Source organism: Bubalus kerabau, chromosome 15, assembly GCF_029407905.1.
Source record: "Bubalus kerabau isolate K-KA32 ecotype Philippines breed swamp buffalo chromosome 15, PCC_UOA_SB_1v2, whole genome shotgun sequence".
Taxonomy (NCBI): Eukaryota; Metazoa; Chordata; class Mammalia; order Artiodactyla; family Bovidae; genus Bubalus; species Bubalus kerabau.
The window spans coordinates 77,063,456-77,079,266 of record NC_073638.1 but is presented as its reverse complement, the minus strand read 5'-3'; positions in this window follow the sequence as shown (position 1 = coordinate 77,079,266).

Here is a 15,811-nt window from a genome sequence, read left to right as displayed (position 1 = left end):
GAGACCTGGATCCTTGAGGGCTTCTCTCAATGCTCTGATCTGCAATGGCACCGGTAGAAGTGAAAATGAGACTCCAGCCCAGGCTTCCTGATGCCTTTTCAGCAGCACAGCAGAGAAGAACCTGTTCCAATGCCTCTGCTGGAACTGGTCTTCCCAGCTCCCCTCCAGAAAGGCCGCTGGTGCGAGAGGTGGGGGACGTGGGATGCTGAGGGGGCCTGTCTCAAGCACCCTGGGCCAAAATAGGGTCTGCTAAGGCCCACTTTCTGGAATCCCAATCCCGACACAGCTGCCTTCTCGATAAGCCTGGCCCCACCTCTGGGCACAGCCCTCCCTGCCGGCCTTTGACTCACTAGTCAGCAAGAACCTCGGGTCCCTGAGGGGAGGAAGGAGTTCCGGGCTGGGCCTGGGCCCCCGCCCTTCCCAAAGGAAGGAAAATGATAGACCCCCCAGCTTCCGGCTTCCTCTGGCAGTGGGCCCCCTCCTCCAGCTCCAGCTCAGCTCTCTGCCCCCGGTTTTTGCATTTTTAATTCAGGACAGAATGTGATCTCTTGCAGCTCCTTGCTTTATCCTGTTGCTATTTAAATTACAAATCGGCCCCATCTCCCTGTCACTCTTGGGTTATTTTTAGCTTCTGGTAAATAGCAGCAGGGAGAGTCGGATCAGGTGCCCCTCCCTCAGGAGCTTTGTACCCGCAGTCCTGTGCCCACAGCAGGGGGCACCCTCCCCTGCCAGCTGGCCCCCCGGGCTCTTCCCCCAGCCTCTCTGTAGGGGCGGAGGGGGCAGGAGGAGGACTGCAGTCTGGGGACATGCACACATGCTCAGGCTTTACTCTTGCACTCAGTTGCTCAGTGATCTCCGACTCTTTGTGACCCCATGGACAATAGCCCGCCAGGCTCCTCTGTCCATGGGAGTCTCCAGGCAAGAATACTGGAGGGGGTTGCCATTTCCTCCTCCAGGAGATCTTCCCGACCTAGGGATCAAACCCGCATCTCTTGTGTCTCCTGCATCGGCAGGTGGATTCTTTACCACTAGCACTACCTGGGAAGCCCTCCCTTTGTTGAACTCTCTCTCCCAGATCTCACCAAGCATCCATCACTCCAGGCCAACTTTGTTCAGGGACCTTCCTGGCCTGCCCTGCACCCCCAACCCACAAGGAGATCCAGCTAGGGAGAGTAGAAGATCTAACTTGCTTCTCACTCCTGCTAAAAGTCAGGAACTTTACATGTCTTGTTTCATCTTGCCAGCTACCTTCTGGTACAGGTATTACTGTTCCCATTTTCCATAGAGGAAATGAGATCAGAGGTGAAAGTGACTTACCCAGCTAGGAAGGGGCAGAGCTGGAATTCGAACCCAGATTTCTCTGACCCTGAAGACTGCATGCACAAGCATCACGCTGTCTCTCTCAGTGCAATGCATGTGCCACTTTGCTCAATGCCCAGGTTTGTTCCCAATGCCCACCATCAGCTGTCTTTCCCAAGTGTTTGTCTCATGCCATCTGCTGGATCAGGGGTTGGCCAACTATGGCCAGTGGACTACATCTGGCCCGCTGCCTGATTTTGTGTGGCTGTGAGCTAAGAATGGTCTTTGTTGGAAAAAAAGGAAAAGAATAATATTTGTGACAGTAGAAATCATAGGAAATTTAAAGTTCAGTGCCTATAAATAAAGTTTTACTGGAATCCAGTCATGCTAATTGGTCTCCATATTGTCTATGGCTGCTTTTGCACTGTGATGGCAGAGCAGAGCTACAGGACCACGTGATCTGCAAAGCTGGAACTATTTACTGCCTGGCCCTGGACTGAATCATGTTTTTGTCAAGAGAAGAATGTTATCTCATACTTGTATCTCGTACAGTGTCTGGCCCAGGGTCAGCTCCAGACAGAGGTGCTGGTGCTCCTTTAAGGTCTTTCTAGGGCCACAACTTATGCTGGGAAAGACTAAAGGCAGGAGGAGAAGGGGACGACAGAGGATGAGATGGTTGGATGGCATCACCGACTCAATGGACATGAGTTTGAGTGAACTCCTGGAGCTGGTGATGGACAGGGAGGCCTGGCGTGCGGCAGTCCATGGGGTCACAAAGAGTCGGACACGACTGAGAGACTGAACTGACTGACTGAGGGCCGCAACAGCACCCATACAGGGATGCCCCCTGCCAGCCACGTCCCTAGTGATCCAGCTGACTTTTTTACCTTTTGCCTCTCTCCTCCAGCATCTCCATAGGTAAAGCCCACGATTTCCAAACCTACTTGACTATCAAAATTACTTGGGGGAGGTTTTTCTTTTCCACCCATTTTACTATTTTAAATTCTTTTTATTTATTTTAATCTGATTTATTTACTTATTTGGCTGTGCCGGGTCTTAGTTGCAGCATGTGGGATCGAGCTCCCTAGGTTGTATCTGGGCCCCCTGCATTGGCAGCATGGAGTCTTAGCCACTGGACCACCTAGTGAAGTCCCACCTGGGGAAGGTTTTTAAAAGTCGAGATGTCCAGGCCCAACCCCAGACTCTCTGTATCAGGATCTCTAGGGAGGACTTTAGAAATGATTTTAAAAGAGATCCTCAGCTGATCTGGGGTTTGGGAACTGCTGGGCTTATCTCCAGAGGTTCAAATTCCACATCTTCTGACTGGTCCTTGCAGACCAAAGCCAGTGTCTCTCATACCCCAGGCTTTTCCCAGGCTGGAGGCCACCCTCAGTGGGCCTTGAGCTCAGGCCTTGAGTGTCTGGGAGTTTTCCTCAGGCCCAGATGCAGAAACAAGGTGTCCTTCCACTTCCCTCCCCGCTAAGAGTTTCTCCTGCCAGAAACCTGCCGCCTCTCCATCACCTGAAGCAGCTGCCAGGGCCGCTTTCAGCCCACACCACCGGAGCTGTGGGGTGGAAGGGAACCTATTTCCCAGAACCCCCCACGTCCCTAAAAGCTCCTACTGTCCTGCTGAAAACCCCCGTCCTCACTGACGTCAGAGGCAGCCAGGCCCGACCCCGCTTCCGCTGCCACCCCTCGCCCTCGAATTTTTTTTGCCCCCGCATTTCTGTCTAAAAGCCTTTTCTCTCTGTGAATGGTTTTCAACTGCTTTTCTTAGCAACTCCTCACAGCGGGGTGGGAGGTTTAGCTGCGAGCCAGAGCTGCAAGGAACTGCAGGCAAGCGGAGGAGGTGGAAAGGCCTACGGTGGGCCTGAGCTCTGGCCAGCCCCCAGCGGCCTGGACGACAGTCACGGGGGAGGGCTGAGTCCTCCCACTGGGGTCCCGTGGGCGGACCCGGGCTCTGTCTTTTTCTCAGTCCTTCCTCCACCCTTCTTGCCCTGATGCTCTGCCCTGCCCTGGTCCTAAGACAAGACATCTGGCCTTGCCTCCAGGTGTGAGGGTGCGCCTCACTTGATCTGTCCAGGGGTGATGACAGCTGGAATCCACCATGGTGCTGTTCTCTGCAGCCCTCACACAGGTGACTCAGAGGTCTCCCCATCTGCCCATCCTTTCACAGCCAGAGGGGAGCCACAGCTTGGTGACCCTGCGTCCTTAGTGAGTAGAGGCCTCAAGTTTGGGCTGGGGAGGGCCCTCCATTCAGGAGCCACCCTGGGCAAATCCCAGCCCTTGTGTCTGTCTCCGAGTGTGTGTGTATTCCTGCACAGCATCTTCTCAGCCCTTTGGTTACTCTCTGCCTCCATCTCTCTAAGCCTCTACTCCATGCCGGCTTCCTTTTCAGCTCCAGATGCTGCTCGGCCCTGACCAACGGCTTAAGGAAAACCTTGGGTCACTCTCTTATGTCACAGGTGAAGAACTGAGGCCCTGAGAGAGAGAGAGAGTGTGTGTGTGTCTAGTTCAAGGACACGCAAGTCACTGGCAAAAGTGAGAATACAAGTCAGGCCTCCTCACTCCCAGAGTAATATTTCTTCCATTCCATGCCCCATCACCCATCAGTTTCTTCGTACTCTCTCCTCTTCCAGGAGACTTTCAGATGCCTCTCTCTCTGCAACTAGGGGACAGATGACGCCCTTCTCTCAGCATGGTGTTCTAGAAGAACTCAGTACTGTAGTCCAGTGTACTTTTGATTCCTTATAGGTCTCAGACAGTGAAAGTAGAGCCATGGGAACCTCACCTCTTGCCCCATTTATTCTGAGCATCTCACTTCATGGTGGTGGAAAAGTCCCCTCCCCTCCTCTCTCATCTACCCCCATGATGGTTTCATAGTCATTACAAATATTGGAGTCCAGGACTTCCCTGGTGGTCCAGTGGCTAAGTCTCTGCACTCCCAAAGCAAGGGGGCCTGGGTTCGATTTTTGATCAGGGAACTAGATCTCACATGCTGCAACTAAGATCCAGTGCAGCCAGATAAATAAATGTAAATATATATTAAAAAAAAAAAGTTGGAGTCCTTCAAGCTCCCAGGACTGGTCAGTTTTAGGATATTCCTTCTCAGAAGCCCTGGGGAGGAACAGGGCAGCCTCGCACATCTCAAGTCCTCAGGGTTGTGAACAGATAGGAGATCCCTCTAACCAGGCTGATGGCTTCAAGGACTGCAGATACCTTCGTGTCCCTGCCGGACCCCCCAAAGGTCACTCTGAGCCAGGGGCTTTTGAGAGAGGCAGCAAGTCCTGGTTGAGGCTATGGTCTGGGAGAGACGGGGATGGTAAAGGCTGTCCTTGCCCTGCCTCCACCCCCCTTGGATCCCTCCCCTGTGTAACTTACCCACCCTTACTTGAGGGGCAGTCCTCCCCGCGCCCCATCCCAAATCAGAAAAGTGGTTCCTGGGGCCCGCTGCTCCAGCTGATTCCTCCGGGCACAGGTGAAGGTAGGGTGGGAGGGCAAGTTTCAGTCTGCCACCGGGATGCCAGGGAGGATCTACGTGGGCAGAGGGGTCCACGGGGGGGAGGGATTCCTTCCTTTTCTCTAGGCAGCAGGGTCTCAGCCATGGTGGCAGGGAGCGCCATCTCAACCTCCACAGGCCAGTGCCTAGCATAGGGTCAGCCCCCAGGAAAGCTCAAGTAAAGCCTATTGAATGAATGGGGGGGGTCCCTCTTTCCCCAAGAAGAAGTGCCGGGGGGCATCTCCCGGGTCTCCCCAGCAGCAGAGGTTTGTAAGGATCATATCTTGATTATTTTCCCCCCTCAGCGCCCAGTACAGAGCCTGACATGCAGTTGCATTTGTAACTCCACGCTGAAAGAATAGGGTTTTCACTGTCCATTAGAGGAAAGGCCACAGAAGCTCCCCCCTGGACACAGAGGACAGAGACCCCCTGGTAGTTGCTTCTGAATCCCCAAGGCCTAGAGCAGTGCCAGGCAGGCGCTGGATGGGTCTTGGTGGAAGGTGGGGGTGGTCCCAAGCAGCAGGTTCCCCTCTGCCCGCATCCTCCTTACCTGTAAGACACCTGTTTCCGTAGGTGCATCTGGCCAAACCGCTCCTCCACAGGGGGTCCGGCGGCCCGGTCCCGGGGTGCCTCGGCCTCCTGGCCTCGCCGGCAGCGCCTTCGCACCACCTCCTCCTCGACCGCCCGGCCGCCACCAGCCCCGTCCCCGCGGGGCCCTCCGCCGCCCGGCCCCTCGGCCATCCTGCGGCCGCCCGCTTCCCGCGGCTCCGGCAGCCTTTCGGGGTTCCCTGCTCAAGTTCAGTCTCCCTTCCTTCTGAGCCTGGGGCCGCGAGGCGGGGGTTGGGGGATGGGGAGCGCGCGGTCCCGCACGTCCCTCCCGACGTCCGGGGCTCAGACGGCGGCTGGGCGCCGCGCCCGGGAAGGGCCGGCTGGGAGCCTCCGGCGCCCCTGGGGGGAGCAGTCCTGGTGGGTGTCGGGGTGCTGCGTGGTGAGCGCTGGGGGCGCCCCCCGGACGGCTGGAGCCCGAGCCCGGGCGCTGAGCGCGCTCCTGCAGCCGCAGCCGCTGCCGCGCACCCGGACTGTCACCTTAGAGACACCCGCCCGCCCGCGGGGTACAGGGGAGGGCGCCGCCCCACCCCGCCAGCCCGGCTCGGGCACCGGAGGAGCGAGCCCGGCCCGGCCGCAGCGGGCACGATCCTGGCCCCGGGCGCCCGCCAAAGCCCACCCCCGAGCCCCCTCCCCTGTACCCCGCAGCCCGGCAGCTGCCAATCATCGGCCCGCCCGTCACTCAGAGGCAGTGATGCACCCCTCTCGGCCCGCGCTTTCCGGCTTCGGCATTCGCCGCGCGGGCAGGGGGGTTGGGGGGGGGGCGATGTTGGTGGGGGCGGTGACACGAGCTGGCTTTAACCCCGTCGGTGCCATGGGACTTGAGAGACCCAATTAGATTTGAAGAAGGGGCGCAGGAAGGGCAACATGGGCCAGGATGCCTTGAATTTGAGGATGGACTTGATTGCAGGTTAAGTGTTAGCTCTCTAGGCCTAGCTCTCTGCTGAACCCTGCCCAGATGCCAGTGGGTGTGGAATGGTGGCCTGTCCCCTGAAAGCCCTGGGCCAGGGTCTCCCAGAAGATTGAATCCATCTCTGGGCTGGGATAGGGGAGAACCCAACTCAGGAAGGAAAGACTAGAGGTCTCTTTGAGGTTCATCTTCTTCCCCATGGAAATCCCATGGTTCCTCCTTGCAGCATCTCCTCTTGTCCTTGGGGTGTTCTGCACTTGAACCTTCCATCTGAATGATGGCAGGACCCTGGGTAACTTCTCAGATCTAACGCCTCCTATCCATTACCCTAGACTTATCTTTCTGAAGTTGACCTTTTGATTCTGGGTGGCCTGCAGCGGCTTGGAGCAGGGCTTGGGTCCCCAGCCAGAGACTGGGGCTGGGTTGAGGCAATGAAAGCACCAGATTCTAGCCCCTAGACCAGTGATCAGTGCCAAGGGCCCTCACCCAAGACAGACAGTATCGAAGCAAGTGGAGTATTTATTAAGAGGAAAAGAGTACAGTACTTGTAAATAGACACACAGGCAAACTAGAGGAAGAGTCCTTGAGTCGTGCTCCGTGGCAGTTTGAATTACTTGTATGGGGTGTTTCTCCTGGGTTTCCTTTGGCCAATCATTCTGATTTGCCTGGTTCACAGTCCATATTTGGCAGATCTCAAGATCCTTGAATGTGCACACATGCTTCTCTAAGCCAAGGTGGATTCTACCGGAGAGGGTGTTGGTAGAACATCCCTTGACATAACTCACCCTTTGACCTCCAAGGAGCCTTTTCTGCACCTGTGCAGTCTAAGAGGTCTCCTGACTTGAGAATGAGAAATATGTGGTCTGGGCAGGGCTTAGCTGCCTCTCTTAATTGTCCTGCTATTCTCCTCTTGGAGTTTCGGCCCACAGGGAATGAATCTCCAATCGCTTTACCCTGGGGGAGTGGGGGACCCGATCTACCTCCCGCCTCACTTTGACCACAGCATTTACTCTCCCTCTGCAATATTTAGTGCCCCCTCAACCTTACCTGTACTTAGCCTGGCATTCAAGGCCTGCCTTCACCTCCCCACATCCTATCCTCCAGTTCCATCCATTTCCTTCCACTCATCTGTGTTCCATATTCTGGGAATTGGCATCAGCCTTGTATACCATTGTTCATCTGAAATCTTCTGTTGCTGTACTTCAAATTCGATCCGCTGAAATGCCTCCACCTCTAGGAAGTCTCCCTGGATGGCTCCAGCTGAAAGGCACTCTTTTTCTTCCCAGGCCCCCTTGTCCTCTGCACCCAGTGTCTAGTCTAGTCTGTCTTATCTTTCCCCACTGTCTGTGGGCCCCGGAAGGTGGGAGGGACCAGACTCTCAGAGGTAAAGAACGGATTACAGAGGGGGAGAGCTGTACTGCTCGAGGCTCCTCCAGCTCTCACCAGCCCTACAGTGGCTGTCCCGCTCTGTGCCTTTGCTCATGTTGTTCCCATTGCCGGCAGGATGTCCCTTTTTCTGAAATCCTGCCCATCTGTCAAGGCCATTCTCCGACGCCACATCCCCCATAAGGCCCTCCCTGACACTCCACTACAGACGTTGTCTCCCTCCTACAGCCCTGTAACTGCTTCCTGGGCCCCTCTCCGGGCATTCCCCTTCACCCTCTAACAATAACTAACATCTCATTTGATTCTTACCACAAGCCCGGGTGGTAGATGTTATCGCTTCCTCCATGTTACAGATGAGGACCCTGAGATGTCATTCAAGTGATTTATTTGCTCCAAGATGGCTCAGGTGAGGTGAGTGAGTGGCGAGCCAGGGTTTAAATCTAGGTCTTTTGGCCCCAGAACTCATGCCTTTTCCCACTCCCTACGGGCTGCCTGCCACACAGTAACAGCCTCACGTTGGCCTGCTTCCCTCATCTTTAAATGCCCCAAAGGCAGCTGCCTCCATTCCGCCTTGCCCCTCTCTTCTGGTCTATCAATTCCACCTTGGATGAATGGAATAAATGGAATTGCATTAAGCATCTTGACCACTGGGGAGCTTGCAATGGAAAGCCAAGTTCTAAAGAAGTCCTGTTGTGGCGTAGGGGGATGCGGGAGGGAGGCGGGTAGAAGGGAGTGAGGGGGTTAGGCCCTTGAGAGCTCCTCCCTGCCCCCACAACTTTGCCCCTGAGATGGCCTCCAGGATTGCTAATTTTCCAAACTGCCAGGCCCGGGGTAGCCTCCTATACTGAGAATTATGGTCATTCTGCTGGATTTGACATTCCCTCACAGCTGCTTAGCTGCTGAGTTCCAGGTCGTTTTTTTTGGTCGACTCTTTGCCAAGCTCACTCCTCTCAATCCTTTTTAAATGAGAACTTCTCCCCTCTGTCCTCACACCTCCCCCACGTAGGACCAGCTGCTGACTGCGTTATTTTTTTAGCTGCGTGGCTCTGCCCTCTTCCCAAGAATCCAAGGGAAGAATGAAAGCCCCCCTCCCCCGCCACCAGCCTGACCACCTTTTGCAGCCTCTCCCAGCTGCAGCTGGCTCCTTGCTCGCCTCTGCACTCAGAAAATAATAGCTAATGCCTTTCGAGTGTTTACTGCCTAACTGACCTTGTGCTAAGAACTTCGTGGGCAAGCTTTCAGTTATCCCTCACAGCAGTTTTATGAGGGTGGGTACTATTTTACAGACAAGGATGCTGAGGCTTTGAGAGGTTTGGTCATTTGCCAAGGTCACGCACAGATGTGAAGCAGGAACATCAGACGCATGCTGTTAACTGTCACTCTGATGACCAAGAGACTCAGGCTTCCTTGGAGGTGAGTTCCCAGCCTGTCTCCTCCCTCCCAGTGCCCCAACGGGCACCTGTTACCCTCGTCAAATAGGTGCCCCATTTGGTCAGATGGCTTCTGGGGTGGTCCAATCTCTGGAATTGGAGCCTTGCCCCAGCCCATCCCAGCTCCAGGGCATCACTCACAGCCGCTCTCCGTGCTGACAGAGCTTTGGTTTCCAGGTGTAACAAAGGGTTTGTTGTGGCAATCTGAGCAGGGTGACTGACCTCATGAAAGCCACCACGTGTGTGTGTGTGCGGCAGTGCCAGCTGCCAGGGCTGACAATACAGTGCAAAGGCTGCAGCTCCATCACTGGGGACATCCTGGGGAGGGGCCCCCTCAGGGACAGTGACACAGTGCTGAGGAGGCGGAAGTCAACAGGTGGCTTGCATGAGGGAGGTAACCCTGCTTCCCAGCACAGGCGGGGAGGACTGTCTGGGCTGGATGGGCATGATGACTGCAGATGACCACGCCTTGACCCGCTTGCCAAACCCTGGGCTCCAGGGAGCCCCCCAGTGTGCTTGGATCTTGTGCCAGATTAAGAGCTGGGTTAGGGGTAAGGAAGGTGGAAGGGGTGCTGGGGTGCGAGCTGGAGAGCCGGAGGGGCAACATGAGCTCTGAAGCCAAACAGATCTGTCTTCTTTATGCAGTTTTCTTTCTTTGTTTATATTTGGCTGTTCTGGGTCTTCATTGCTGCAAAGGCTTTTCCCTAGTTGTGGCAGGCTACTCTCTACTTGTGGTGTGCTGGCTTCTCACTGCGGCAGCTCTTCGTATTGCAGAGGACAGGCTCAAGGGTGCGTGGGCTCAGTAATTGCAGCTCACACGCTCAGTTGCTCCTCTGCATGCGGGATCTTCCCAGGTCAGGGATCGAACCCGTATCTCCTGCCTTGGCAGGTGGATTCTTTCCTGCTGAGCCAGCAGGAAAGTCCCAAACCTGTCTTCAAATATCCACTTTGCCACTTACTTGCTGTATGACCTTGGTCAAGTCATTTCACCTCTCTGAACCCCACGTTCTTCAGTTGTAAAAATGCTCACCCTAACTGGGACTTGTAAAGTTCTCAGTCCAATGCCTGGCAGATGGTCACAAATCAATAATGAGAGGATGCTAGATTTCAAGCCCTTTGCCATCAGGAACTGGGTCTTGTTTGTGCTCCCAAGGTCATCATGGTTCCGTGCATGTAAGAGATACCCTATAAATATTTGTGGGTCCCATTCCTCTGAGCAACTATTTCAAACTTTGCCCCTCGCCCCCCAGTGCAACTCCCATGCTCACCCTCCCCGTTGTCTTGTCCTCAAACTTCACAGTCACAGGGCGTCTCCCTCAGTTTCCTGTCTCCCCATGTTCTTCAGTCACACGGTGCCCTCCATTTCTATCTAGGCTTCTCCAGGCCAAAGTGGATCTTTCCACCTGCTCCCTGGATCCCTTCCCTTCCTCCATTCCCACTCCCGTCAGCCATCACCTACCCTCTCTGTTGACTCCTTGTCTTCTAGACATTATTGTTGTTCGGTTGCTCAGTAGCCTCCAACTCTTTGTGACTCCATCGGCTGAAGCACACCAGGCCCCCTGTCCTTCACCGTCCCCCAGAGTTTTCTCAAACTCGTGTCCATTGAGTCGATGATGCCATCCAACTGTCCCATCCTCTGTGGCCCCCTTCTCCTCCTGCTCTCAATCTTTTGCAGTATAAGGGTCTCTTCCAATGATTCGGCTCTTTGCATCAGGTGGCCAAACCATTAGAGCTGAAGCTTTAGCATCAGTCCTTCCAGTGAACATTCAGGGTTGATTTCCTTTAGGATGGACTGGTTGGATCTCCTTGCTGTCCAAGGGACTCTCAAGAGTCTTCTCCAGCACCAGTTTGAAAGCATCAATTCTTTGGCACTCAGCCTTCTTTATGGTCCAGCTCTCACATCCAGACATGACTACTGGAAAAACCGTACTTTGACTAAAGGACTTTTGCTGGCAAAGAGATGTCTCTGCTTTTTAATACCCATCTAGGTTTGTCATAGCTTTTCTTCCAAGGAGCAAGTGTTTTTTTTTAATTTGATGGCTACAGTCACCGTTTACAGTGATTTTGGAGCCCAAAAAAAGTCTGTCATTGTTTCCATTTTTTCCCCACCTATTTGCCTGAAGTGATGGGACTGGATGCCATGATCTTCTTTTTTTGAATGTTGAGTTTAAGTCAGCTTTTTCACTGTCCTCTTTCACTTCCATCAAGAGGCTCTTTAGTTGCTCTTCAATTTCTGCATTATCATCTGCATATCTGTGTTATCTGTATTATCATCTGCATATCTAGGTTGCTGATATTTCTCCCTGGCAACCTTGATTCCAGCTTGTGACTCATCCAGCCTGGCATTTCACATGATATACTTGGCATAGAAGTTAAATAAGCAGGGCGACAATACACAGCCTTGACGTACTCCTTTCCCAATTTTGAACCAGTCTGTGGTTCCATGTCTGGTTCCAACTGTTGCTTCTTGACCTGCATACAGGTTTCTCCGGAGGCAGGTAAGGTGGTCTGGTATTCCCATCTCTTTAAGAAATTTCCACAGTTTGCTGTGGTCCACACGGTCAAAGGCTTTAGCGTAGTCAATGAAGCAGAAGATGTTTTTCTAGAAATAATCGTGGTCATCTCTCCCTTGTCTGAAAGAACAGTCCCAAAGTGCTCTTGATTGCCCCTACACCCGCCTCTTGATGCCACCCTCAGTGACATGTGTTCACTGCACCCCCATCTGCTTCATTCTTCACATCCATCCCACCTGTTCTCATCTCCACCCAAGTCTCCCTTCTGGCTCAGTTCTCCCCTACACAGCTCCAGACACAGCCACTGGTGACCTCATTATCAAAGCGAATGGACACCTTGTCTTCTGATCTTTCCCAGCCTCTCAGACGGCATCCGACAGCTGTGAGCTCTGCTCCTAGAAGCTCTCTCCATCCGTTTCCGAGACACTCACCTCTCCCAGTTTTTCTCCCCTCTCTGCACATTCCTGCACAGCCTTCCTGTTTACTCCTCTTCTTCCACTGTTTCTTAATGTCCACCTTCCCTGTAGTTCTGCCCCTAAGTCTCTTTTCCCTTTACGCAGATCCAAGATTTTAACATACCACCTGGATGCTGACAACTTCCTCATCTCTGCCTGGGATCCCTTTCCGCCAAGTCCTAGACTTGCATGCTAATGTGAACACCCTACAGGCAGCTCAAATGCAAGATGTGCTAAAAGGAATTCTTTTTCTCTCCAAACCTGCTCCTCCTCCGGCATTCCCTGTCTCAGCAAATGGTCTTATCTACCACCATGGCCTCGAAGTCAGACATCTAAATGTCATGCCAGGCTCCAGCCTCACTCTTGCACCCCACAGCCAATTTGATGTCAAAGCCTGTTGATAATTCCTTCTAATTATCTCTGGAATCTGTCTCATCTTCACTCTATGCCCTGTAGAGCCCCAGGACAGGCAAATCTGATTATCTCACTCTCTGGTTTAAAAACATTCAGTAACTCTCTATCACCTTCAGGATAAAATGTTTTTTCTCTTTAGATCCCTGCAAGGGCCATACTTTCCATCAGGGCCAGGAGGAGGCTGAGGCAAGTGTGACACTTTAGAGTGCCACGTTTAAGGAGGTACTCATTCCCAGGGCTGTACAAGGGCCTCCTTAAGTTTGCACCCTAACCACCGCTTTGCCTCACCCCAGTCCTAGCTCAGCTCTTCATGGCTACATGTCTGCATGATATTCTCTGCACCCCAAACACTCTAAGCCCTTCTGTACCTCTCCGACTCCTACCCACCCTATAAGACTCAGTCAAGGGACTTTCCTGGTGGTCCAGTGGTTAAGAATCCACCCTGCAATGCAGGGATGTGAGTTTGATACTTGGTCAGGGAACTAAGATCTCACATGCTGCGGAACAGCTAAGCCAGTGCGCCACAACTAGAGAGCCCATGCACCTCAACGAAATATCCTGCATGTTGCAACAAAGATCCTGAGTGCTGCAACTAAGATCTGATGCAGCCCAATGCACACATACATACATATTAAAAAAAAAAAAAAAACTCAGTCAAAGGCCACCTCCTCCAAGTTGCCCTCCCTGATCTGTGGAATCTGAACTACATGACACTCTTCTGTATTTCCTTAGCACCCCTCCATCACACTGGGCCTGATGACTGGTTCACGTCTCAGCCGCCTCCACAATCCTGGGGGACCTTTGAAAGCAGTTTGTTGAGTGACTAATAGAGGGAATGGATGAGTCCATCAGGAAAGGGGGTTGAGCTAAACGTTCTTGTTAATAATAATCACAGCTTTGGCCCAGAGCCCAGACTTTAATGCCTTTGCTTTAAAAGGCTTGCATATCTTAGCAGTTAAAACTGATGCCCTGCAGCAGGCAACGAGGTCACCATCAAGTGGTCAAGATGAGGCTGTGGGAGAATGGGGAGAGAGGATGGGCCTTGAAGGCCAGTTCCAAAGCTCTAGAGTTCTGTCTGGTCTTGCCCATCTTTGCTTCTGGTGGGCAGCTGACCCAGGTGGCATCCTACCACAGTCCCTGCTTCCGAGTATGAAAGTATCATGCTTGTGAGATAAGCGTCAACATCCAGGCATTCGAGGCCTTCTGGCTCTGGCCCCTGATCACTATCCAGCCTCAGTTCTCAGCATTCTTGCTGTCTACCTCCCGGCTATCCTGAACTATTGGAGATTTTCTTGAAGTTTTCCGGCTCTCTCTCCCACCTTTGAGGGCTTTGCCTGTGCCATTTCTTTCTGGGATGCCCCTTTGTCTCTCCTGCCTACTTCCAATGGTCTTTCGTGTCACCTACTCCGGGAAGCCCTTGCCGCTAGTCTTGGGGAGGCACCCTCTTCTGTGCTCTAACAGCACCCCTAGTTTGGCCCTTAGCCCATTGTATGAATACTGTCTCTAAAGGCACAGCTAGGGACTTCCTCATGCCAAGACTCCGTGCTCCCAATGCGGGGGGTCAGGGTTCGATCCCTGGTCAGGGAACTAGATCTCACATACTGAAACTAAGAGTCTACACGCCACATGCCACACAAGACCCAGTACAGTCAAACAAATAAGTAGATAAATTAGTTTATATATATATATACTGCTACTGCTGCTAAGTCGCTCAGTCGTGTCCAACTCTGTGCAACCCCATAGATGGCAGACCACCAGGCTTCCCCATCCCTGGGATTTTCCAAGCAAGAACACTGGAGTGAGTTGCCATTTCCTTCTCCAATGCATGAAAGTGAAAAGTGAAAGTGAAGTCGCTCAGTCGTGTCCGACCCTAGCGACCCCATGGACTGCAGCCTACCAGGCTCCTCCGTCCATGGGATTTTCTAGGCAAGAGTACTGGAGTGGGGTGCCATTGCCTTCTCCATATATATATATGTAATTTCAAAGGGGCTTCCCTGGTAGCTCAGATGGTAAAGAATCTGCCTGCAATGTAGGAGACCTGGGTTTGATCCCTGGGTTGGGAAGATCCCTTGGAGAAGGGAATGGCAACCCACTCCAGTATTCTTGCCTGGAGAACTCCATAGACAGACCACGGGGTCACAAAGAGTCAGACCTGACTGAACGACTCACACACACACATATTTTAAAGGCACAGTTAATCTTTCTCAGAGTCAGTGTGCACTGGGTCCTGTTCTAAACAGCTCACTGAATTCCCGTAACCTCATGCACTGAATGTTACTTATATTCTTTTCTTACAGGTGGGGCACTGGAGGCTCAGGGAGGTTCAGGTTACGTGGCGTCTTCGTTTCTGACACTGCATAACGAATTGCAACAAACACTGCGGCTTAAAACAACACGGGTGTGACCTCCGTGTCTGGGCTCAGGGCACAGCTCAGCTGGGTCCTGCGCTCAGGCCCTCCCCAGGCGGCTGCCCAGGTGTTGGCTGGGCGGGGCCCTCATCTGGAGCTGGGGGTCCTCTTCTAAGCTGCTCAGGTGGTTGGCAGAATCCAGTGCCTTGCCTCAGGAGTGTGAGGCCCTCAGAGCCTAGAGGCTGCCCTCTCCATGTGGTACGAAACATGGCTGTTTGCTTCTTTAAGGCCAGCAGGAGACTCTCTTTCTCTTTGGGAAGGGTTCAGTCCCTCTTTTCAGAGAAGGCAATGGCACCCCACTCCAGTACTCTTGCCTAGAAAATCCCATGGATGGAGGAGCCTGGTAGGCTGCAGTCCATGGGGTCGCTAAGAGTCGGACACGACTGAGCGACTTCAATTCCACTTTTCACTTTCATGCACTGGAGAAGGAAATGGCAACCCACTCCAGTATTCTTGCCTGGAGAATCCTGGGGACGTGGGAGCCTGGTGGGTGCCGTCTATGGGGTCGCACAGAGTCGGACACGACTGAAGTGACTTAGCAGCAGCAGCAGCAGCAGCAGCAGTCCCTCTTTGAATGGCTTTCACCCGATTAAGTCAGGCCCACCCAGGGTGGTCTCCCTTAAAAATTTTTTTTATTTATTATTTCTTTGCTTGGCCACCTCACATCCTATCTGTGGCATGCGAGATCTAGTTCCCTGACCAGGGGTCGAAACTAGGGCCCCCTGCATTGGGGGCACAGAGTCTTAGTCGCTGGACCACCAGGGAAGTCCCTCCTTTTGAATTAACTCAGAATTAACTGATTTGGGACCTTCATTACACCTGCAAAATCCCTTAACTTTTTCCTTGAAAGGTCACCTAACTATGGGAGTGGCATCCCTGACACGCACAGGT